Genomic DNA, 25,104 nt, shown 5'->3' on the forward strand with positions numbered 1-25,104 from the left:
AAAAATATGAACTGTTACAATGATGAGGTCACATTCAAAACTGCTACATTTTTATCACCTTTTCATGTCATAGGATTATGGCACTAGAAGAGCAATTTTGTGAGCTAGTCTGCAATTGCCTTATCAAGCCATGAAAAATAATCCAGTTATTTCCATGTTTCATATAGATGGCTGCAGCTTTCTCATTAAGATACAATCTACTTGTGTTAATTTAAAAATAAGTTTTAAAGATATAGCCAGTTTTACCAAACCCTCCATTTTCACATATATAGGTTCCACTCTCCTATTTTATCAGGTTCAGATAATTTAGTTCCATATCCAGTCAAACTTGATTCGTTCTGAGAAGCCTAAGCAACTATATATTTAGCTCTCTGGTTTTATTTTGTCAGCACCTATGCTACTTACTTTTAATCCTTCTACTGCACTGTCCATTTTCTTAGAGAATTGAAATTCAGTGATTTTACCATTACCTTTAAGCACCAAAGATGAGATGCTATTAAGCCCATCAGAGGATGAAATACAACCTTAGGGAAATCAGCAATATCAGATTTTAACTCAACATGAGAAATTATATGGGTTCTGGTCTTTGCACCTTGAACAATAAATAGTAGAAGTAGAGGACGTAGAGAGAGAGCAGCTAAAGTGATCAATATTTTGCAGCTGTTGACTTACAAGCAGAGACCAAAAAGTCTAGGATTTATCAATCTGGACAGAAGATCAAGGGGAAATACAATCAGGATTCCCAAGATTATGAAAGAACTGTGAAAAATGAATGTAGAAATTTTATTCACAAAAATGCTGCCATTTTCAGGCCATTAGGAGGCACTAAATGAACATGTAATACAAAACAGATAAAGTACTTAGACAGTGGGCAATACAATCCCTGACCTTGCTACCACAGGAGATGGTAAGGTCAGAGTGTACCCATAGGTTCAGAAAGAGATTATACAAATTCATGGACAATAGGTCTGTAAGTGGATAATATCCAACAATTACTGGCAGTCTGCATACCAATATCCACATATAACAACTTCTGGTGTGGGGGAGTGTAAGGACAACACACCACACCAAATGTCTTGGCTCCTGTGCACTCACTATAGGGTGTCTCCTGTGGGAAGGGCTGGAGCCACAGAGCTCCTGTGATCCAGTAAGGCATTTCTCCTTATATAGATGACCTTAAGAAACAGTCATTTGATTTAACTATTCACTAAGGAAGTGTTACACGACCTATATGCCAAAAACTTCAAGACAGCTGCACACAGGTCAGATTATTTGTGAAACATGCAGTCAGATTAAGATGGTAGAGGAGAGATGTGTGAAAATGTCAGAATGCATTAACCCACATTCCATACAGAGTAGAATTGCAAAAGTAAAAAAACCCAGTGATTATGCATTTCATTTGGAAGATCTGACCAAGAGTGTCACTCATTTATCTGGACTACGGTACATTGGTACATATACAGAAAGTTTTTCACAATTCAAGAATTTTCCCAGCTGCAGAAGTCATAGAAAATAAGTGCTTCATGTAGAAAACCGTTACTGTGTCAAAGCAGGATGCAACTTTAAGATTGAGGGTTCTATGATATTTTTTTTTTTTTTGAGACAAACATTAAGAGAACCATCCTTCCTGTGAGTAATGAGGATAGCAAGTTCCCTGTACAAAAGCCCTTCTTTCAAGAGAAGTTCTCCTAAAACCATGAGGAGCATAGCATCTAAAGTAACGCGTAACTTTTCAAGATATATTACAAACACAGCTGCACAAACGTTAGTGCATGAAAAAGAATTTTACCCAATTAGCACATAAATAATAATTTAAAAGCCCCTTTGGTGTAATTTTTTGTTTCAGTCAGAACTTAAATTTCAGTTGCAACTACTCAGATATCTATTTTATGGCAATCCACTTTCCGAAGGTTGAATCTACTTTACTTTCATTGAAAAAGATGTTTCTAAAATGAAACATCTGTGTAAAAGGAGAGAAGTTTTGGCATTCAAAAAAAATGGGCTTTAAAAACCTATGGTGACACACACACCAAGAGAAAAAAGAGGTAAGGAGAGAACTGTCATGGGCTTAATCCTGCCAGGGGGACAATTGTTTTTCTTCTGAAATAGGAGTATTACAGCAGCTTTTAGAGGATTTCAAAGGTACCACTTGATCAGAGAACATAAACCACTGATTGACATCTACATGAATTTCCATGCAGCGTATTTATTTTCATACACTGCTGCATTCTATTGTTATGAATGGGAAATACTTACAAAAGATTCTTCTTCGAATACTACGTCATTCTGATTAGACCACGAATATGTTAACAAGTTTATCAACAAGATTTTGTCTGTGTATAAGTTAAGAGAGTTTTTTTATGCACAGAAAATTATTCTGGCTTCACAATATCTTCTGTCCGTGGGTATTCAGAGATGGAAGCAGAGAAGGGCCTTTAACAAATGTATTTTTAAGCAAGTTATAAACACGAGTTAAACTGGGAATGTGAAATATTTTTATTGGAAAGTAAAAACCTCTTATCCATCTAAATGCATTAAGTGGAATAAGAATGCCATTTGTACTATTAATTGGTGGGAAAATTAGCATTCTAGAAAGATAAATTATAACCATGAAATTTGAAATACATGATGGCACTGTAAAGCAGCTTCTAGCTCTGCACACCGATTTACTAGTCTTTCAGCAGGGTAATGACAGATGACCTTTAATGCAGCATTAATGCCTTCACTTCCAAAACTGTAAGTATTTGTTAAATTTTGTGGCTTTCCAGAAAGGGTAGTTTTCCCCACAGCATGAAGATTTGACCTACTACAGTGAAAATACTTTAAGGCATTACCAATTTAATCACAATCAAAAATAAAATCTGATGCAGTTTCTACACACTCCTTACAACACTGCCATTCAAGCACTAATCAAAGAGGAATAACTCAGGATCAAGCAAAAAATTATGAAGCTTCTCCATAAGACTTTTGGGTCAGCTTCAGCTTCAGGAAAGTGCATCATTCCTCTAATAAATGCATAGTGCTCCATAGTAACACCTGTTAGTTGTTCTTATTCCATGTCATTATGTTTGTTCCAGAATCTGGCTCTTCTATTACTTAGAAACCTAAACTGCAGCTCATATTTCCTCAAGACCAGTTTATATCAATTTGTTTTTAACTGTTGTCTTTTAAATAGCACGGCTTTTCTGATATTTTCTCCCATGGATTGAAATCACAGCTCAAATTTCATTTTGCTATGCTAAATAAACCATTGCCAATTTAGTTTCTTCTTATAGATAAGCTTATCATTCCCATGATCCCAGTAACCCTTCTGTAGACTTGTTGAATCTCGATTTCCCCTTTTTTTCAACAAGGAAAATCAGAGTCATACATGGTATTCAGATACAGCTTCATCATGCCTTGTCAGGCAAAAATACTTACTGATTTCAACTGGGAAGATTCTGTCAATCTCACATTCCATTTGCCTTTTGTGCCTGAAACATACTGCTGACTACTAGCTATCCAGTGACCTCCTAATACTTAGATATGTCCCTTCTTCCACTGTTTCCAAACAATAAGCTCCAGTTTACATCAGAATCTGTCAGTGATCCCAAAGTGCATGATCTTGCACTTCATTCCATTAACTTTCAGCCTAGTCCTATCAGTCCAAACTTCGAGGTCATCCATTTCTCCCTGTAAGTAATTCCCTCCCTTTCTGCATTAGCAATAGGTACCAACTGTATGTATCATCAGTGAATTTCCTCAACATCATCTTCTTATGCCAAAGTCACTAATAAAAGTCTGAAATTTATGTGGTACCCTGACTGATCACCACAGAACTCTGGAACCTGCCTGCCCAGTAAATCCCCTCTCAACAGCACCCACTCTCCTCTTTGAGGCACGTCCTACCCACCCTGCTCATACAAATCCCCACCTCCTGCAGCCTAACACTGGGAGTTCCCTGTTGATCCTGACCAAATGTTCTGGTGCAAAATATCTAGAACAGAAATCCCTTTTCTAGATACACTATTGTTTTAAATATCACTTTACTAGGCTGTGATCTAAATTTGGCAAGCACATCTCACATGTCACTTTTTTTTATCTCAATCTGTAATTATATTTTGTCTTAAACACTTGTTCTTAAGCCTTGAAAGCACATTATATCCACTCATTGCTTTTCTGCCAATGGAGTGGAGGGCAGAGTGTATTACACAGAGATTGTTTGGTACTTTCTAACTCTAGATAATTTGATTGAAATATTTTCTAGAAAGAGATGACAGATGTGAAAAAGCTTCTGTGCAGTGGAAAACAAAATAAAATAACATTTCAGTTGAAATGAGGTAACTTGGAAAGAAATACTGTGTAACAGGGAATGACTAGCCATTATCTTTCAGAATAAAAGAATAAAGTAGGAGTACCATGTAAAATGAAACAAACAAACAAAATAATGTGGACTTAAAAGTGAGTGTCCTGTGGAAGGGATTTGATCGGTTTGTGAAAGTGGTATGCCACAATAACCCAGCACAAGATATTCTTAAGCTGCCAATTTCCAAAATTTGAGAGGGTCTATGCCTAACCTTATAAGAAATGGCCACTGTTGGTACTTCATTAAATGAGCATCTGCTCTGACACTGGGATTTTCACTGCAAAACATGATTGGGTGGAATACCTAACACAGCTAATTCATTTAATGATCTCCGATTATATCATCCATGACACTGAACAGAACTGAGGCCCTTTCATCAATACATAGTTAATATCCCTTAGAAATTAATGGAACATATTTCTGTATTCCATTCATCAATGCACACAGAATTCCAAGGCTGTACAATCCTATTTTATCATGCCTCTCAACAATTTACTCAGCTCTCTGCTGAAGTAAACATGGTCCCATGCTCCCCTTACACAGCTCAGAAAGTATTTTATCCCTTTAAATTTCATATTATTTGAAATTGTGTAATAATAAAACATAACTAACTAGTCATATATTGAAAATCACAAAGGTAATTTTACAGGGAGCATTCAAGCGAAGCACCTCGTGTTCAATACAAACTCCATTTGATGGCATACCTGGAAGATCCACACACTCCAGAGAGTTCATGCTGAAGCACAAGACAAAGTCACAGCCCTCAGAAGGAGCCTGTGGGTGGAAGAGAGTTGGGGGCTGAACGATTTTTCTCCCAAAATCAAGGAATTGTTTTGGCTTCTTTGCTGAGGTCATTTTGTGTCTGCATAGATAATAATAAATAAATACACTGTAATCACTGTGGATTTATGAGGCAACTAAAGTTATTTGGGCTTTTGCAGAAAGCAAGGCTGGGAAAATAAGCTGGCAATTTTTTTATGTGTCATATTCCCAACTAAAACAAGCTTAAATATAATTTTCCTTATTCAGCTATACGTGGGGGAAACAAAAAAAAAGAACCAACCACAGCTGGCATTTAACCCATAGTCTGTGGGTAGCTATATTATGTGCCCACTTTGCAGGCTTCAGACAGAGCACTCACATGCTGGTTACAACACTGGCAAAGCAAATCCTACACCCTTGGCAATCAGTTCTCTTCCTGCTTACTTTTGTGTCTTAAATTAATGTTCTAAATCCTACACCATTAGCAACACTCTGCTGATTTTGTGTCAAACTTATGAACACAATACAATCATCAGAGAGTTTTTCCAGGTGAGGCACTACAGAAATAAATCTCACATTTTATTTTGTTTGTTTTTTCCTGAAGGGAAAGGTTCTTGATGTGGCATCTTAATTTGGGTATCTATTGACTAGTGTAGCAAACTGTCCCTACATCCAAGATCCCAGCTGCTTCCTCTACAGATGTTAAAACTTTTTGGAGCTTCTATAGGAAAAAGCTACAGTTAAAAATATTAGGAAATAATACCATTATATTTCCTTACATGGACCTTATAAGGTCAATTCACCCTGGCACATCACCTTAAGAATGCTGTGTTTTGCTGAAGTGATTTTCAAACTCTTGTTAAATGAAGTGTTGTTTTTTCCTCAGAAAGGCCCTTCCCACCACAGGAACATATAACTGGAAGGTACTAATGCTGTTAGTTTAGTCCTAAGTTCCGACTTACCTACAGCTTTGGCTGTAAAAGAACACAGGGACCTCTTTTAGGGCCCCTACCAACACGCTATACAAGAAATACATACCTCAGGCTTCATGCCATTTTATTGCCAGCCTTTTGCCATTTCATCTGTACATTTATTTAGGTAGACTTACTTAAATGAAATAAACACCGTATGTTCCTTTTCTATTTTTAAGTCCTCCAAAGGACTCTAGATCTCATCCTTGTACCAAAGCTTTGCAGAGATAAGAGACACAAGGGAAGGAGACACAAGGAACCCCAGCCATTTTGGTTATGAATGCACAGCTTTTAAGTGGTCAATAAACTAAATTTTACCTTCCCCCAAACATAATCTACTGAAAACAGTCAGACCTTTCACATACAGTGAAAATAAATTTTTGGCTGACTTAGCAGGAAGAACTCAACAAACAGAATGAAAAGAATAAAAATTTTTGTAACAACATTGGCAGCCTACGCATTCAAAGCTGACAAAAGGATATTCTTAAGAGAGAAAAATTATTGTATCTTCTGTAGGGATGGTGACACACATCTAAGGACATCCAGGAACAGGGCCCTAAAATTAATCCTTATTTGCTTGCTGAACACAGCATTTCCCTGTTACTAATGTTACATTCAGAGATACCAGTTTACTTAACAGACTTTAAATTATCTGAGTAATATAACTGAATATCAATTATCACAACTACCACTTGAGGCCCACATGGGAGCTAAGATGTGGACCTTAATGCCTAAAGACCAAACAAGATAGTCCTTCCTCCATGTACTGCCAAAGCCTGTGTGCACTGAAGCAGTTAAGGTGGAAGCACAGGCAAAGCAAGGTGACAGAACATACAAATAAAAAGAATGAATAACACAAGACCACTTCCAGTTACAGCACTTCTACATTCTGTATTTCATTTCCATGGGTAAGATAGCCTATCACTACCAGGAGCCTAGCCAGATTTAGTTAACATGGGTTGCCTTTAATTTCCCATTTGTGCTAGACAGAAGATCCAGAGCACTTAAAAATGCCTATTTGCCCAACTATGAGATTTTGCAAGGTTTTAAGAGTCAGGAACAATATATTGCCCAACAACGACTACTCTGTGAAGTTCCCTGAAGTCCACAGCAAAATTCCCATTGACTCAAGCAGAGCCAGGACTTCCTATCAATTCCCCAGAGGTCAGCTGAGTTCTCAGTGCTGAGATCTGTTAGCTGTGTGCATTGCAGAGAGCTAGTATCACCAACCTTTCAGCTTGCACTCACTCTTCTTGTGATCATTTTTGCATGTGTTGGTTTCAGCTTTGTATACTTTACAGATCAAGAAGCTACCACAGCATTCTGGGTTTGTTTTATTTACTTAATGCAATAACAAAGCATGGTTACTGTCTGTTTTCCAACCAAAAGTGCTGCAGGGCTGGAAATTAGATAAAACGTCATAATTAATCTGGTTTTCCACCACCTAGCTCTTTTTAATTGCCCATTTACGGCAGATCAGTTACTAAAACTTCCCTGCTTCAAAACAGGCTTCAAACCATGTCTCTTTAGCTTCAGTTACACATTATCCACAGAGCTTAAACTGTTCTTGCCTTTCTAATACATGTATGAAATCTGAAGACAAACTTGGATTTGGATGAATTGTTGTCTCCATGTGAGGAAGCACTTGACCATGGAAAGACGCTGCAGTTCTTTGACAGTGCTGCTCCTGACAGCTTCCACCATCACAGTCTCTCTACCTTTAGAGCCTCCACAGCCACATAACAAAGAGGAGACTAAGATAATTTTCAAAAACAGATAGAGCCTGAGCTATGGGAAATTTTGCAAGTTTGGTTTGCTCAGGTTCTTGTGAATTTTTCCTGCAATTTGTCTATATTCTATATGTGCTTTTGTGACTCCTAAATTTCACTTTGAGTTTCAGGTTCAAACAAGAACGTCAAAAGCTCGAATTGAAACTCACTTGAAACCATTAAGTTTCACTTGCAAAACTGTAAGTGGGCTTCAACATTTCAAAGGTGCAAATTAAGGAATTCATGAGAAAATTGCAACCGACAGTTTTATAGCTGAATGAAAGTAGGCAAGCTTTGCGTGGCTCTCTAAGAAACACTTCACATAGCAGTTCTCCTGGCTTTGTTCTTACTGTATGTGCAGAAATGGGCCCTTTACACTCACCTAAGATGCTGCAATACTCTAATATGCCGGATAACTTTTTCTTTAAACTGCTACTTAAAAATCTCTCCTCCTTACTCTCTCTGGAGCAGAACCAGCCCTAAGACCTTTGGGCAATGAACTTTTTCCTTGCTCGTGGCTATGCACCAGCTGTCATTATCTACAAAGACTAAAATGCCAAGGATGACCTTCAGCTGTCAGCTCTGCCCCTCTGAACAGGGTGTTACAGGATGTCTCATTCAGCATTTGCAGTCACAGGAGAGGGGAGATTCCTTGGTTCAGAGCAGGGAATAGCCTCCACAGCTGCAGAGCACAGGAGGCCCAGGGAACTTCCTAAGACCAGCAGCTGTGGAAGCAAATTTTGGCTGGATTGGTCCATTATTGTTGATGCACATAAGGCCTCAAAATCAGTGTCAGGAAATTGTGCACATGCAGAAAGGTCTTATTTTTCACAATAGGTATACAACTGTATAACAGTTAAACCTTGCTTTAATGTTATGTTTAGCACTGTTAGTATTAATAAAAAATTATGCTGGCTCTTCCAGTCAAGTCATATTTAAATGAAAACTCAGACCTGCCACCACCTCCCTTTTCAACTAAACCAGTCCACCAGTGAAGCAATCATGACTTGAAAAAGTTGTCACAAGAATGATGTTAAACTAAGTCAGCATCTCTTCTTTCATACTGCAGCATGTATGAAGTTAGGAACATTCATTTTTTTACTCTATGACTTAAACACCAATTATTTACAATCCCAAAATACCCAGCAGTATCGCTGTATGCCCAATCTCTTTGCAAAAGTTCGTTTCTTAGAAGTTTCCTAGGAGACCTACATGAAGACAATGAAAACTAACCCAGTGTTTGGCACTACACTTTTTTTAGTACTTCTGGCTCTGTCATTATTATCCCCATCTGAAGATGGGGAGATTTCCTGTCACTCTGCTGCCAAATTGCTTGAGCCTTTGTATAAACTCTGAGCTAACCCGTATTATTTTTGCACCTTGATTTCAATCCCTGTAACATAGAGACAATTCTTGCCTAACTTCCCACAGGTATGTGTTTAGCTCATGACCCGCTGATATTCTCGGATGCAAATTCAGAACATAATTAACAATACAGTAACCCCAGTAAGGGCTAGGAAGACATTTTTGCACAACATTCATGCAGACACTAGACACGATTTTTCTTTCTTCCAGTTTCAGTCTGAAGTGGCAAAGACTGACCCTCCAAATCTAATGTCTGCAAAGCAGCAGCTTCAGCATTCCCTACTTCATACCCTGTAGAGCAAGCCAAAACCTAAGAAAGAGACTTGCTGAACAGCTGAACAACAAAGGCAGAAACAGATCCATTCAGCAAGGAGAGCCAAAGGAGTCAGAGAGAGAGCCAAAGCCACCAGCTTGCTCCTGCTGGCTATGCAAGTAAGAAAGAACCCCAGAACAATGGAGAGAGCAGAGCAGCATTACACTGGGGTCATTTGGTTTAGTTCCCAAATTGCTGCTAACAGATGCCTTGAGGGAAAATTTGCTTTGCATTGCTGCTGCCTCATCACCCTGGAGCCATGTACCTCATGTTCAGTTTGGCAAACTGCTTCTCCTTGTCTCCTTCATCTACCCAAGCTGAGATCCAGACATCAATGGGCTCATGTGGGGGGCTGGCTCCCCTGTGTTTTGGATCCATCCCTAGAACTAGTAATTATTCCTTTGGCAGTGCTGGTCTGCCAGAGAGCATCTCCCAGCCCACTCCAGTGGAGTCATGAAAAAAGTGCAGTTAAGAAAAGGATTGATACAGAATGGGTAAACTGACAAGCAGGAAATGATCAAAGCCCACTTGAAAAGGTCAGGAACAGATGATTGTGAAGTGGGACAGGTCATTAAAGGAAAGAACACCAAAAGGAACAGATCACAGGGAAGGATAAAGAATTTGGGGAACAAATATAAAAGAAATAGTACAACATACTAGCGGCCCCCAACCTACAGATTGAAGCAACACACAGTAAAGTTGCTTGTGACACAGGAAATGAAAAGGTTCTGAAGACATGGAAAAGGTTCTGAAGCATGGAAAATAAATTACAATGTTGCCAAGAGTGTGATAATTGCACAGTGTTGTTGACAGTAGTCAACACAGGTTGGGGAGCACAGCTCTTTATCTCCCTTCACCAGGTTAAAATCATTCCACCTAATTCCCCTCCAGATTTGGGGAGGGGTGGTGGAGGTGTGGAAATAAACATCTCTGGTTAGAGAAATTTGGCCCTGGAGTTGGCCAGGTCTAGCTGGCTTACAACATGTGTAGGCACGCCCTGCAGTCAAGATAAAACAGTCACAGCCTATTTTCCTACAGACAAGAAAATGCCACACAAAATGTCCCCAGCACTGCTTGGGGCTGAACTGGCATCTTATTCTTAGGGCTGCTCATTTTGGTGCTCTTGCAAGTAAGATGGTGACAGACATGTGGAAAAGTGGTCAATGCTGCTTTCTGGGCTGATTCTGTCTCAGAGTATGATCTTAACTTCCTAAAGTACAACTCTGCCACACTTGACAAGTACCCAGTAAACCAAAAAAATTTTAAAGATTCCTGCAGGAGATCAGATGAAGGAAAAGACCCCTCCTGTGAGAATCAGAAGATAATGAAGTTTCTTCATTTCTAACCAAATAAACACTGGATTGTTTATCTTCTTGTCCCCATTTCATGTACATGGTGATTTTGAAATATTTCTGTTTATTTTATAATATGCAGCAAAATGAATGTTCCTTACACACTGAAATAAACAACCCTTTTTCTCCCTGCCAAACACACACAAAATTCTACACACAAGAAACTTCCTTCCACATCCTTCCTTTGTGGTTGTGAACTCCTCTGGGGCTGACAACTCCCAGCAGATCCAACAGAACACTTGCCATTGCTTTCAGTCAAAATACAATTGCACCCTTTTCTTATAGCAGGCAGAGAGTTAATTGAACAGAGTTGAAGATGTATTGTAGGAGACAGGAGTAAATCAAATTATATGAAAACATTCCCACGGTTTTGATTTACTTCACAGAAAGAAGCAAAATATTAGACATCTTATATTACTTCACATTTGCCTGGAGGGCAAATGTGAGGTAAATGTTCAGAAAATTCTAAAAATGTAGCAATAAGCCCCTTCTAAGTTCTCTGTGAAAAAAATGCATTACTGAGAATACAATATTATTCTAAGATGATGAACAGAAGTCTCTGAACCCACTTTGGAGGGCAATAGTTTCCACTGGTTTAGATGGGATATTCCTTTGCAAATCTGAAATTGTGAACTAATAAAAATTGTAAACAGAAGGGCTCTCGAAGCGGTGAACTGGGCAAGTTTGTAGTGCTGCTGACATCTACTGAGAGAAAGCCAAATTGCACATCTTTGCAAAGGGATGAGCCTCCTTTGGCCCTTACTTGTTGTTTGCTCTTCTGCTTTTCAGACGCATTTCATGCCTGCTTGCATATTTATTATCTTGTATCAATATTCACTTGCTTCATTTAAGGTCAGTGAGTAATGGATATATTATAGGAAACGTCAGGGAGGAGATAAAAGGGGCCTTCAGGAGATGGCTTTATCCCTTACATAAATGCTGCAGACTTGTTCTTACAGCTGCAAATCTGAAAGCTCAGATTGACACACAGGATCAGGTGTATCAGGATGCACTTCTAGTTCATACTGACTGCACATAAACGCCTCAAATTGTGGCAGCTGAAGCCAAAATCCACATAGTACAAAACACTGGATTTAAGAAACCGTGCTCCAAAAGTAATATTGAAAATGTAGTATCATTTGTTTCCTATAGGAAACAAAACATTTAGCTAAACTATGGCAGGAATAAAAATATCACAACTATGAGAATTGTACACAAAAAAAACCAAGTCAGAAATACTTTCTGATGTGTGTGTCTGTTGTCACAGTGACACATGGCAGTGACACTATTCAAGCAATTCAAGAAAAATTTTTGCTGGTATCTTGTGCATTAAAAAGCACGTTCTTTCCCCATGCTGAACAAAGAATTCATAGCCATCCATAGAGCCATAGAACAATAACCATTACTACAGGTCTCATGTCTAAGGATTTCATTCTACAGCAGGAAAGGTGTGTCTATCTCAGTTTGGGTAACAGCAGTTTGGGGGGCGTGGGGGAAGAAACAACATAACCTTCTAATAAAGTTGGAGTGAGTCAGGGTGATAATGATTGAGTGGGCACTTGTTTCTCCACTTCTGGGGCAATGTTCTCATCACTGATGTTACATTGAATTTACAGGATTATAAATAAAAACTAATTTGGCAAATAAATATTTGTAACATAGAGCAACACAATATTTCTATAAGCGAAACCTTCACAGTCAAAATTAAATATCACATTACAAGATTTGATCTAAGTTGTTATGAAATGCCCCCATGACCTTGACAGAGCCAGGATTTCAGTGTCTGCAAGAGTTTTTCACAGTTGTTTTCTACAGATTCTGAAACAGATGTAAACAGGAGACCTTTGGCTCATGTATCTGTTGTATAAAATATCTCCATCACTAATTTTTGGACACAGGACTAAGTTCCAACATTTTTAGGTGAGTAGGTCCAATTGATAAAGCTGATACACACACAGCTCCCACTTAGGTTCTGCTTTGAAAATCACACATAGGTTAAAAACTGCAGGACAGGATTGGAAACCCTCTCCTGACTGTTCTCTAAGGGAAGGATCTATGCCTCAGTTATCACCTTGAATTTTTCTTCAAACCTAAAGCTTGGCTTCTACATACATTCTGACATGCCACATGGGAGGACTATACAGTTCAGCACTTACCAGCAGGATTCATGTAGTCATCACTCATGTCTAATCCAGAATACATTCCTATTTCTCACACTGGCCTCCTCAGAAAAAGTAGCAGCAGCCTTGTCTGTCTTCCTAGAGTAGGAAAAGGTGAGTTATACTGCTTCTTCACCAAAATAATGCTTTGAAGAGCAACTGGAAACTAATCTTTCTCTTCAACACATCAGATAGGTTTAAACCCATGTTCTCCCTTTCCCTGAGGTTTGCTAAACTGGGTAACAGCTTTCCCTGAGGACATAAACTTACACCAGTAGAGAGCAGTTTGCAGGCCCCTGGCTAATGAATTTTTCTGAGACATTCAACAAACAGAAGGGAACAGGCTCTGCAATAAGAGGATTTAATCCCAGCTGAATTCTACAGACACCTAATCATTTGATGGTGTGATTTCAGAGAAATGAAAGTCACTTAACTTCTGAAAAGAAATACCCAGGAACCTTATTTCCTGTCAGATTGCTAATCCAGAGTACCCCTTACTGTTTCTCTTTCTGCTTTCTGGTGTGACCTGGACTTTACACGGATCTTTCAGAGGGGGCTTCTCACGTATTTTATAAGAAGCCCTGGCACTTAACTCATGGCTGTGCCTTTCATGCTGTATTCAGAGCTCTAAAAACTGCACAGCACAGTGCTCAACACTGTTACATCTCAGTCTCAGAAAATCCCTCAATTAAATGCCATTTATACACTCATATCAATGCATTTACAATGGGCATTTAGGAGAGTTAAGGATCTACAGAAGCAAAATCCCATGGCCTGGTACTTGGACGGAATTCTAACACACTGTTATGTTTAAAAATACACAGATCAGAAATAAAGATGACGGAGCAGAACATATTCGAACAACTGTTCCTGAACAGAAATAATTTCCTTATTCTATTACAAATCTATTTCTGATTACCTAAAAAGAATGTTGAAACACATGACTTTCTAGAAAAAACTTGGTTCCAGAGATGAGCCTCTGAAAAGGCTCACTCTGGCTTGCACTCACGGAAAACCAAGGCACTCAATATCAACATTTTGGCAATCCTAATAACAAAGACTGCCAAAAATATGTTGTCTATCAAACATACATGGAAGAAAGATGTTAGAATATTAAGAACAGATGTCACAGATATCTTCGAAAATACTCATGCTCCCCAAGTACTCTGCAAGGCAATATGCACAAAACCTCATTGAAAGATTACATTAATGCATCTTGTTCAAATGCTTCCAAGTGTCATATATGTATGTAAACTTACTTATAAAATATGTACCTTTAAAGATGTTAGAAAGGAGGATAGTGTCATAATTTGATAATGGCTTTGTATCTTAAAACTTTAACAGTTCAATAATGCAGTAAAGACTACTTTTTACAGGATGTTATTTAAACCATTTTTGGTGTGTGTGTGCAAGGTTTTCCAGTTATTGAGTATTCATTTATTTACATTTTAATTATTATTCTACTGACAAATAAAGTTTAGCAAAAAAAATCCTTTTAGAAAAACATCTAAACAACGTAATGAAAGGAATCTTTGTAGAAGAATAGGATGTTGTTTAAAATTAAAAGACCACTTAGAAAACCAAAATATCTTAAGAGTTCATTTGAGCAGGCACAGAATATGCTTTCTTCCTCTGCTCTATTTATTTTCAGTATTAACAATTCTAAACAGTAAAAATTAAGCCAATTTCCAAACAGAAAATCATGGGAACTGGCTGATTTATTTATTTATTTGTAAACATAGGAAGCATTGGATTCTTTATAAGTGACAGAATTTTAAAAATAATTTACCTTTAGGGCTGATGTCCCAGATTTCAGGCATAGAAACTCAGCTTATACAACTGAACCCAAGATTTTCATGTATGATTGATTCAGGTGATAGAGTGTTAAAGAAAAAAGCAACAACAACAAAACAAACAAAACTGCCCCCAAACCCTACTGAATATTTTAATGTTCCCAGCAAAATAATGGGCATTGACACCATTGTGGTTCTAATGGGATGACATTTTCAAGTAACAGTCAAGAAACCAGAACACTGCAGTTTGAACTAACGATTCTGACTTTTTAAATTTTCCTACTGAAATCAGAATTTCAGTGAGAAGTGGATCGTGGCTCTCTAAGATAGGCCACCAAAGATAGGCCCACATGTGAGCATGCAGAGCCTAAACCAGATTTGTCTTGACGTTTAAACGTGTCTCCATGCTAAACTCAACTAAAGATTTTCTGAGATAAACGATTTACTATTTGTTGTTAAAAATACTGTGCTGAACTCAGAAATGTCATGGTGTGGATGATATAACAGTAACGTAATAATGTTATAGTAAGACAATACACTCCTAAAATGCAATAGTAGCAACAACACTGGCATTTTCTGTCCTTTAAATTTTTCAAAACAGGGCTCATTTCTTCTTACCGTACATTGCTGACAGGATAATAGCAACACAGTGCTGACAATACAACAATAACGCTTTCCCGGCCAAGGGTGGGCCGGACGCCCTCAGCGCTCGGCTGTGGAACCCCAGGCCATGGAGGCCGGGCCGGCGCTGCTCCCGCCGCACAGCCCAGGAAAACACGGTGTATTTCCACGGCCACCAAAATACAACAATAACGCTTCCCCGGCCAAGGGTGGGCTGGACGCCCTCAGCGCTCGGCTGGTGGAACCCCGGCCATGGAGGCCGGGCCGGCGCTGCTCCCGCCGCACAGCCCAGGAAAACACGGTGTATTTCCACGGCCACCGGCATGTGTGAGGACTTCATGGAACACGAGCAGATTTAACCCTCTTTTCGAGAGTACACATTCACGGCCTTTGCCGAACTAGGCTCTAAAACACGATTTCTTCTTCTCTTTTTTTTTTTTCATCGTCCCCTTACAATTAACAGATGTGAAGGCAAACTTGGCATGTACAGACGGCTTTATTTTTTTTTTCCCTTTGAATAACCTGGTTATATCCAGTTTCCGCAGCAATTGTAAGAGTGTTTACATTGCGGGTCCTTCCCCCTCCCCCCCTTCATTTCCCTCTTTTAATAATAGAAAGCAGACGTGGCTGCGCGGTGCCCTCAGGAGGCCGCGCAGAGGAGGGCGCTGCCGGCTCCGCGTGGCCGCTCGGGCGCGCAAGAGGTGCTGCGCGGGGTTATTTATTTTGTTCATATCTGCAGACCCCCAGGGCCCCATTCCGCCCTCCCTGGCTGCGCTCCAGGCCCAGGCTGTCAGCCAGGGAGAGTACAATATCTCCAGGCTATGGCCCATTTAAAGTTTTTCCTCAGCTCTCACCGAACTTCTCCTCGCAGCTCAGGGGGAGGCCACGCCATCTCCTCCCGCGTGGAGCAGCCCCGGACCCGCCGCCAGCCCGGCCGCCGCTCCGGTTCCCGTCACCCCGGGCTGTGCCGCCCCGCACAGACAATCCCCGAGCTGGGGTCCTCTCCACAGCCCCAGTCCGGGGTGACTTGCAGGGCGCAACTCCCACTTTGTGTGCTTCCCGTCTTCTGAAGCTCCGTAAGGAGGTCTGATATTTAATTAAAGTATCATGACAAAACTAGATATTTAATTACATGATGATATCAGCTTGACAGAACATCATAGATCCACAGAAAATTGTGTTAGAGTTGGAGTTAAGCTGTTAGTCAGAAGCTACAAACAGGCCAACTGTATTCCTCAAGCAATGGGAACAGATACAGGATCAGGCAAGGCTGTCAATAAAAATACCAAAAGATGTTTTCAAACCCTCTTAGTCAGTGTATTTCAGATTCAAGATCTGATGAGCAATCTCCCTTAAATTCCATGAGAGTTAAGATGTCCAAACCACACCCTCAGGTTTTAACTATGAATACAACTGCAAAGAGTGGCTGCCCTGTAAGAGGGGAATGCTGCAGTCATGGCATGGGCAGCACACACACAGCAGCAGCACATCCCCACATCACAATTATCCATTTACCCCTTCAGTGTAGAGCTGTTCTCTGCAGTCAGTGCTCTGTGAGCACCTGCACATGAGAACTGAACACTTTCCCATGGGAGATCATTCAACAGATAATTCCTCTGTTACAAGATCTGCTTAATATTCACAACCTACATTTTCCCCTTAGATTTATCCATTCCACTTTATTCCCTGTCCTTCCTCAAGTGCACCTCTCTGAGTTATAAACCTCTAAATAATTTGTCTTCCTCCTCTGTGTTCCTGTAACAATGAGTAGTTTGCACTTTCTGAACTATAACACTACAAGTTTCCGGTGCATAGTTTTAGCAATAAAGAATTAGGTATTCTAATAAATACAAGGATAAAATTAAGGAAAATTAACTACTAAGCTATAGATCAACGAGCAAGAGGTGAAACTGCCAAAGACATGCTCTTATTAGATTATCAAACTCAAGGTTGATTTATGGCTTTCACTGTGCTTCCTTATCCATCACGTTTATAGTGTGTAGAAAGGGTTACATAGCACAAATTGCCTTGTTTTAATTAACAGTGAAGTTACGGATAGCATGGCTACCCTGATCTGAGTCTAGGTTACTTTTTTTGTTTCCAAAATATGAAAGCAGAAAACATATTTTATTAATTTGGGAGAGCTGTAACAGAACCAAATACAATACACTTGTCAGCCTACAACTTTCTAACATGCCTATGATTTGCCCAGAAATGACAAGCTGTGGAGTAGCCCTGCTGAAAGGGCTCTGAGGGTCTTCGTAAAGAGCAAGCTGCTTGAGCCAGCAGTGTACCTGTTCAGCTTGGAGAAGGGGAGACCTCAAGGCGATTGAACAGCTTTCTCCAGTACCTATACGGTCATCATCAAAAGAGAGAGCCAGGCATAAACTGAAACAAGAGAGGCTTTGTTCCCAGCCTCACAGGAGGACAGTCATACTTGGGAACAGATTATCCTGAGAGATTGCATGGTCTCCATCCTTGGAGGTTTCCAAAACCAGTCTGGATTAAGGCCCTGAGCAATATCATCTGGCCTCAGAACTGACTGCTTTGTGCAGGAGCCTGGCCAGGAGCTCTCCTCAGGTCCCTTCTAACCTGAACTGCCACACGAGCCCAGTCTGACACAGGAACAACTTTGTCAGCTAGCACAAGAGAGACTTTCTGAATTGTACTCAACATGTCTGCCTCTCCCACCTCTGAAAGGGATGATGACCTGTAGTTCATACTAGCACAGTAGTCCCCTAAAACTTTCTTAATCCAGTGGTATAGCACAACTCAGCCAGTGACTCAATAATGTTGGCAGCCAGCTTACACTTGTGCTCCTGCTAGTGACAGCCAGGGTAGGAAACTGCAGAAATGTGCTGATGTTGACAGGCTGGGCTGTGGGGAAGCATAAATTAAACTGAAAGTGGAAATTGAAGATTACTAAATCCTGAACACGCTACAGAAGAATTCTTCATTTTGTCCAGGGCACCCAGCAACAAAGGTACAGATCATCTCAAAATTATAATTTTTTTTTTTCACTGCAATGAATGGAGTAGTTTTAATAATATGTGGAAATAACTGTTCAACCTCAGAGACATGATTCACTCCTCCCAAAGTAAGTGGTTTTGCAATTATAGCCCACAGTAGAGGCTTCTCTAAGGAACATAGAGAAAAACCAAAAACTGAGCATGCTTTTGCTAGCCATTGACTCATCACAGTTGTAATACCAGGATCAGATCTGGACTACAAACAGTATTTCATTCAGTCTTGTCGCTTCATTGCTACCTTTTTAAAATACTTCGGTGGATAAAAATATCTCTTCACTGTTTGTAAGGGATACCACATTCTTAGCACTATCACATTACCAAAAGTAAAAAAGATAAAGAAAGCATCTTTCAAATATTAAGAATAACTTTTAAAAATTATTATTTATCATTTTCTTTTCAGCACAATTTAAGTGTTATCATAACTGGAATGAAGTACAGTGCACTGCCAGGAATTTCAGAAAAGGCCCTTCCACCCCAGGAAAAGTTCAGTTGCATTCTACTTTAATGGCTTCTGGCAAGCTTGCACTATTGTTTTTGTACAAACAGAAGTAAGTTTGATACAAATAAAAAATGGAACTTTACGTGAATGAAGCAAACATCAAATTCCTTAATCTTCAAAAGAAACTGTATCCCTGAATAATTAACTATGATATATTTATAAAACTAGAATAATTGAAAACAGAATTCTAAGTTGATTCATGTGGACTGCACTGAAATATTTATTATTGCAAGTCCAGAAGATCTGTCTGGGTTTTGTCACTGGAAATGTCTAAACTCAGTGTCCAGATGTTTATTTAAGTTGCTCCCACATAGTTCTAATGTCAATTACTAGGGGTTATCAGAGAGCATCACTGTGTATCTTCCTTGACTAATATTCTCATTTCTTCTGCATCTTTGATGTTTTCTTTCATTAAAATTCCTGGCTCACAGCCACAAAAATCTGCCGTGCAGGCAAAAAAACTGGTCTGCAGACATGACACATGAAGATGCCCAATGTCTGTGCAAGGATAATATTTATCATCAGCTATCATTTAAGCAGTACTATAATCAGTACAATGCCAACTTAAAGCAGTTCTGAGAAAGACATGTGAAACCAAGGAATAGGAACTTCTAATCAATATGAAAAAAACTGTGTCAGTAAAGAAAATATTATTACATATAAGAAAAGTTTTGTGAATCCGTGTGGCTTGGGTTGGGTTTTGTTTTTTTTTCCCATAAGGAAAAAGCAGGGGGAAAGTCAATGACAAAGTAATTTCACACATAATTACAAATGGAATTGATGGATCTGTAACTCTGGAAACCAGAATTACATCAAGACTTTTATAGTAACCAGGAGACAACACAGACCACTCGTAACAGTGACTTAAACAGAAAGAGCTTATCACAGTCGCTGAAGGTTTCATACATTCAAATACAAATAATAGCCAGATTTTATATATATATATATATATATATATATATATAAACATGAGCTAGGTTATCTGTTACCCAAAATCAGGGGGTTCATTTTGTTGTAGGCAAATTCTGGAAGATTCATTTTCAAAGATTTGTAAGAAAACAGAAGAAAATAAACATTAATTCAATATAAGTGGACGTAGAGCCATAAGATGGCTGAAGAAGAGTGCCAATGCTATTTCATGTTTTCAAGTTAGCACCCAGGTACTAACACCAGGTTCCTCTGTTGGTGAGGAATTTTAGTTCTCATTGATCTGTAAGAGACAGGCACCTTGCAACTTCAATGGAAAAGTGCCTAAATAACTTGGAAATGTAACGCTCATTGACTATGTAATTTACTCTCCCTACACTGTCAGTTTGGGAAGGTGTATCCACCTACCAGGCAAAGCCCTAATAGCTGAGCATTCAGCCTTGCAGAGAGTCATTCTCCCTAAGATCTCCTACAAATGGTGTCATTGCACCTCCAGATTCAGTTGTGATTCTGCAGGGCAAGCTTTGTCACAGTATTTGTGCCCAGTGCAGCACAGGTTGGGCAGTGTAGATGACAGCTTCAATTCAGAGATGGGTGCAGGAGATCTCGTGCTGTTACAGCCAGAGCTGCAGTACTCCCACCACTGTCTGACTACTCGCTGAGTAAATTTAATGTATATGTTACTGCAATCAAGTAACAAGTGAGAAAACATTTTTCAGGGAAAAAAAAAAAGGAAAAAATACAGAAATGTTACAACTGAAATTTCTATTCACAAGTGTACAAAGAGTATCTCCTGTCAAGTGCTCAGCTTCGGAGACTTGGCAAACCTTGGACTGCAACCACTTGCCACATTATATCACTGTCTTGATCTAATAAGCAAGTACATTAATACCAGCTGTGTGGAGAGAGGGAGGAAATAGGAATATGTTCATTAAGCATTATGGCTCCACTCATATCAGTCATGATTTCAGTGGAGATCTGCCAATTCATGCATGACACAATTACGGTCCCCAATATCAAACCTGAAAGAAAAGCAATGAGGGTGTCAATACAAATTCTTACAAATTTTCCTGTCAAGAAATCTCTTAAACTTACTGCTGGAGGACACATACACTCATGTTTAGGTGATTAGAAGTGAAACGCTTAGCTCAATGATTCTAGCAAGTTGAAAATCAATTTGCTTCCCACACACATTTCACTGTGCTCATTTGTGTCTCCTCACATCCAGTAACTGGTTCACAGCTCTTATTCACAAATTCCCTTGCACACAGATTAAACAAAACACAGAGCCGATATCCCAGTTCAACAGCACTTGCAAATAAATGTTCCTAGAGGAATCCAACTTTGACTTCAATTCAGTATTACAGTGAAGCTTTCATGCTTCACCAAATCAAGGGGCAATGTAGTAAAAGCTTAATAACCAAATGATCAGAACAGTTGCTTTAAACAAGAGATGACTAAATGCTTCTAAAGCTTTGCATACATAATAATAATTACAGCATGGATTTACAAAGGAGTCAAATGCAGTTGTGCATTCATATCCCATGAAAAGTGAGTGTGATTGTAAAATGTTTGGGCTGCAGTCAGCTAACGTTTGCCCACAACAGTGGCAGCAGTGACCTAGCACTGCAGAGAATGAGAATAAAACACAATCATTAGCTGACTGAAAAAGAAAAAAATACCACAACAAAATAAATGTTTTCACACAGCTGTGTTTTCTACTTCCCTTTCCCTCCCAGAACGTGGGAGTTCACAACCTAAACCCAAACATTAGGAGACCAGGAAATCTCAATGGTCATCTCCACACATACCACCCTAAAAGCAGTGAATTTGCGAAAAAACCTGTAAACCACAAACTAAGGGAAAATACAAGGCCACAACATGCAACACCTATACCCTGAAAAATTTGCGCTTACAAAATAGTTTGGAGAAATTATGCTTCTTTCTTATACTGCTCTGAAAAAGAAGCAGGACTGGGAAAGCTGAGAAAAGCTACCTTTTCCTACAGTAGAGTCCGCAGGGTAGGGCACGCTTTCTTCCAACACAGGACTCTCTCAGCTTGTCCTCTTTATGCCTTTCATTTTCATTTGTGGTAAAAGGCTGGTTGCAATCCCCCTGGCCCAAGGACGTTCCTTGCAGGCACTAATTTGCTATAGGCAGAGAATGAGCCAGACACCACCCAAACTATGCCAGAAATGTTCTGAACTGGGTCCTACTACAGATAATTTTCACTGGCAAAACCCAGCATGGCACATGACTGAGGTTCCAGGCTCCTGGATCCAGAGAGCTGGCCCTGCAATGGAGCCGCGCAAAGAAACAAACCAGCAGCCACATCCACACCTCCAATTCGGGCTGCTTAGGACTGACCTCCGGGAGGCTGCTAAAGGCTGCCAGCTTGTGGTGTGTCTGCGAGTTCCACACAGAAACCCCGAAACTATTGCCTGGGGCTGCTCATGGACCATGACCAGCTTTTGCCGTGGCTTCCCACTCAGCTTTTGATTCATCAATCAGTAGCACCTGGGTATGGTTTTCCCCGACTCCTGATACTGTATCCCTGTGACAGATTCAGAAATTCCACAGCACAGAGCCACAGTTTACACATTCTCTCCATTTGCCAGTCCCATTTCCTCCACACAGGAGCTCACAGCTTACTGTCACTGACTTTTTTCTGATCACGTGGCCCTTAGTAGTCCACAAACCATCAGACAGAAAACTACTAACTCTGAAATACAGGAAAGGCTTCTGTGTCTTTTGTACTCTTAGTTATTCTTAAAGTCTGACAAAAATAATTGGAGTACAGCAGCATTTAGGCTTTTCTTCTTTCAAATAGTTCCTAAGTACTTAGCATAAATTTTTAGGTGGCTAAATCCTCTAGATGATGTTATCACCATAGCTGGCAAACCAGATTGTATGTTCTCTCCCTCAGGAAAAGTTAAAGCTGCTGCACAGAAAATCTGTTACAGGGCTTTTCTTCTGTGCAGTTTGGGCATCAGGTACTTTCAGCAATGCAGAAATCAAGGGACTACAGCTGGTGCTGCACAGATCTCTGCCTCACATACTATAGCTCTCTGACTCACAGGACACATTTAAGCTCTCTCTCTGTGCCATCTCTCAGACCTGCAAGATTGGCCAGCTTTAGGTCTCACAGGTCTTTTCTCACCATTTGCATTCCTAGTTTTCTTACCCAATATAGCCATTGTTTCCTAGCTCCATCTCCGTGTTTTCCTTGTGAAGCACTGAAGCAAAAGAGATCCAATTTTCCTCTAAATTTTACATGGTCAAAACAAAACATTATTCACACGAGCAACTTCAAAAATATATTACCCATTCTTTATTTTTACTGTGTTAACAGCCCATTCCAATATAACAGTCCATTCTCAGAACAGAGACCAAGCTCCTCAACTCTCAATATACATTTTGAAATGATCTGGAACTGGGGAACAGTGAAATACACAACAGCAACACCAACTTCAATCAGAAACTTTTTCAGTATAACTATACTATTTAATGATTAATCCTTTTATTATCTAACAAATCCTTTCGTGATCCTCTTGTACTCTAACCTTTCACAAACTCCTGGATTGCACATCCACCTTAACATAGGATTCTTTTTAAACCTGACTTTGCTTTCTTATCATCCACAGAATCCTAATTCAAAGTGCATACCTGTGCTCAGAAGCAACAGCCCCCACGAAAGCATCTAGATTTCACAAACTTTTAAATAACTTAAAATTCATACCTTTAACTTGGTTTTGTATTCACACAAGAATCTCCTCCACAAGAACTCCCCAAAACTGCACTGAACAGCTGCTAATTGTTTAACAAACACATAATGCATTTCACCTGTTACCACAGTGATTTCCACCCCACCTTATCTCCTCTTAAAGGTGAAATTTACCCATTTTAGGGATTATTTTGGCAAAGGCCCAACACGTTGAATGCTATCAAAATAAAGATCAAGAAAACTGCCTCTGCTTTACAAAGTTTAGAGAGCAAAAGTATGTGTTAATAGCACAAGGAAAGAGTTGGTTTAGTTAGCAAAAGTGTGTGGTCAGCAGAAGCCTAGGTAGAGGTAAATTTAAGTACTCTAGAAAACAAATCCCTAACTGTGAAGCTTTGTGTAAGCCTTTAGCACAGAAAAGCCAGCATGGAGAAAACACACACAGCATCTTACAGAAGTGTGACAGCAGAGTCAGTAAGGATAAGGGCAATGATCCTAACCAGGGGAAGAGATGCAAACAGCCTGGAAGTGGTAATTTATGTTTCATGAAACAGCAAAGGGAAAGGCAATACAATTCTGAGGCTGCTTGTCCTTGAGCAGCACAGACTGCAATAATGGGAGGGCTGGTGACGAGATGCAGCTGGACAAGCAGGTGGTAGCATGGAAAGCATTGATCTGAGAGATGAGCTGCATCCACAAGAGGAGATCACTCCTCTGGCCTGTGAGTCAGAGCCACACACTGAACAGAAATAGAATCAACTGAGATCAACTGGGTTGTCAGCATGGATGCTGAGGGATGAATGTGAATGGCTGAAAACAAGCCAAAGAATTGTGCTGACAAAGGCAAGTGATGGTGAGAAGCTGGGAGGATGAAGAAGGAGCATGGACAAGAGAGGAGGTAAAAAATCCCCAAGTATGAAAAGAAGGTGGAAAAGTGAGAAGGCCTGGAAATGACAAACATCTGCAGAGTCTGAAACCAAAACAGGAAATAAGGAAAGCCTCAGGAGAGCTGTCATGGCAAAGACACAAAGATGTTGAGGTCTCTGAGATATTCAAGGGACTGAGGCACGTAAGAGAGTGCCAGGTGTACAGCTGGTATTTAGATGGAGCTCCAGAGAGCAAGATAAGATAGCAGTGGCAGGAGGATGCATGACACAGGGCAGGAGTTAGACACACACACACACACAGAGCAATGTGTCATATGAAAGGGAATGGGGGTACAGGGAGGCAGAATATGGATTTGGTTTAGTGACAGCAAGTAAACCTAATACGGAAAAGGGAAGAGCTGATGAGAAGCCAATGAACAATGAGAACAAGAAAGCTGCAAGAGGAAAGGGTACAGGAAAGAGCAAGAGATGACCTAGTCAAAAAATATCACAATTAGCTTAGCAGCAGTTCCACCTGTCCAACTGCAGGGCCAGAGTATGGACTGTGCCACAGGGACTGCCCAGGAGAGCTTGTGGAGCATTTGGGAAAGA

General features: G+C 39.9%; 1 long non-coding RNA gene across 2 annotated transcripts in view; it reads right to left on the reverse strand.

Annotated features, from left to right (window-relative positions):
- LOC108447558 overlaps positions 1-25,098 on the reverse strand; it is a 134,520-nt gene extending 109,422 nt beyond the window's left edge. Inside the window, exons 1-2 of one of the 2 annotated variants that reach the window (XR_001863196.1) lie at positions 21,902-25,098; positions 13,034-13,135 (exon numbers count right to left, since the gene is read on the reverse strand). This is a non-coding gene — a long non-coding RNA (uncharacterized LOC108447558). Of the gene's footprint in view, positions 1-13,033; positions 13,136-16,304 lie in introns of both variants that reach the window. The other variant, XR_001863195.1, reaches the window with a different exon arrangement.
- Between the last annotated feature and the right edge of the window lie 6 nt (positions 25,099-25,104).

Source organism: Corvus brachyrhynchos, unplaced genomic scaffold, assembly GCF_000691975.1.
Source record: "Corvus brachyrhynchos isolate BGI_N302 unplaced genomic scaffold, ASM69197v1 scaffold200, whole genome shotgun sequence".
Taxonomy (NCBI): domain Eukaryota; kingdom Metazoa; phylum Chordata; class Aves; order Passeriformes; family Corvidae; genus Corvus; species Corvus brachyrhynchos.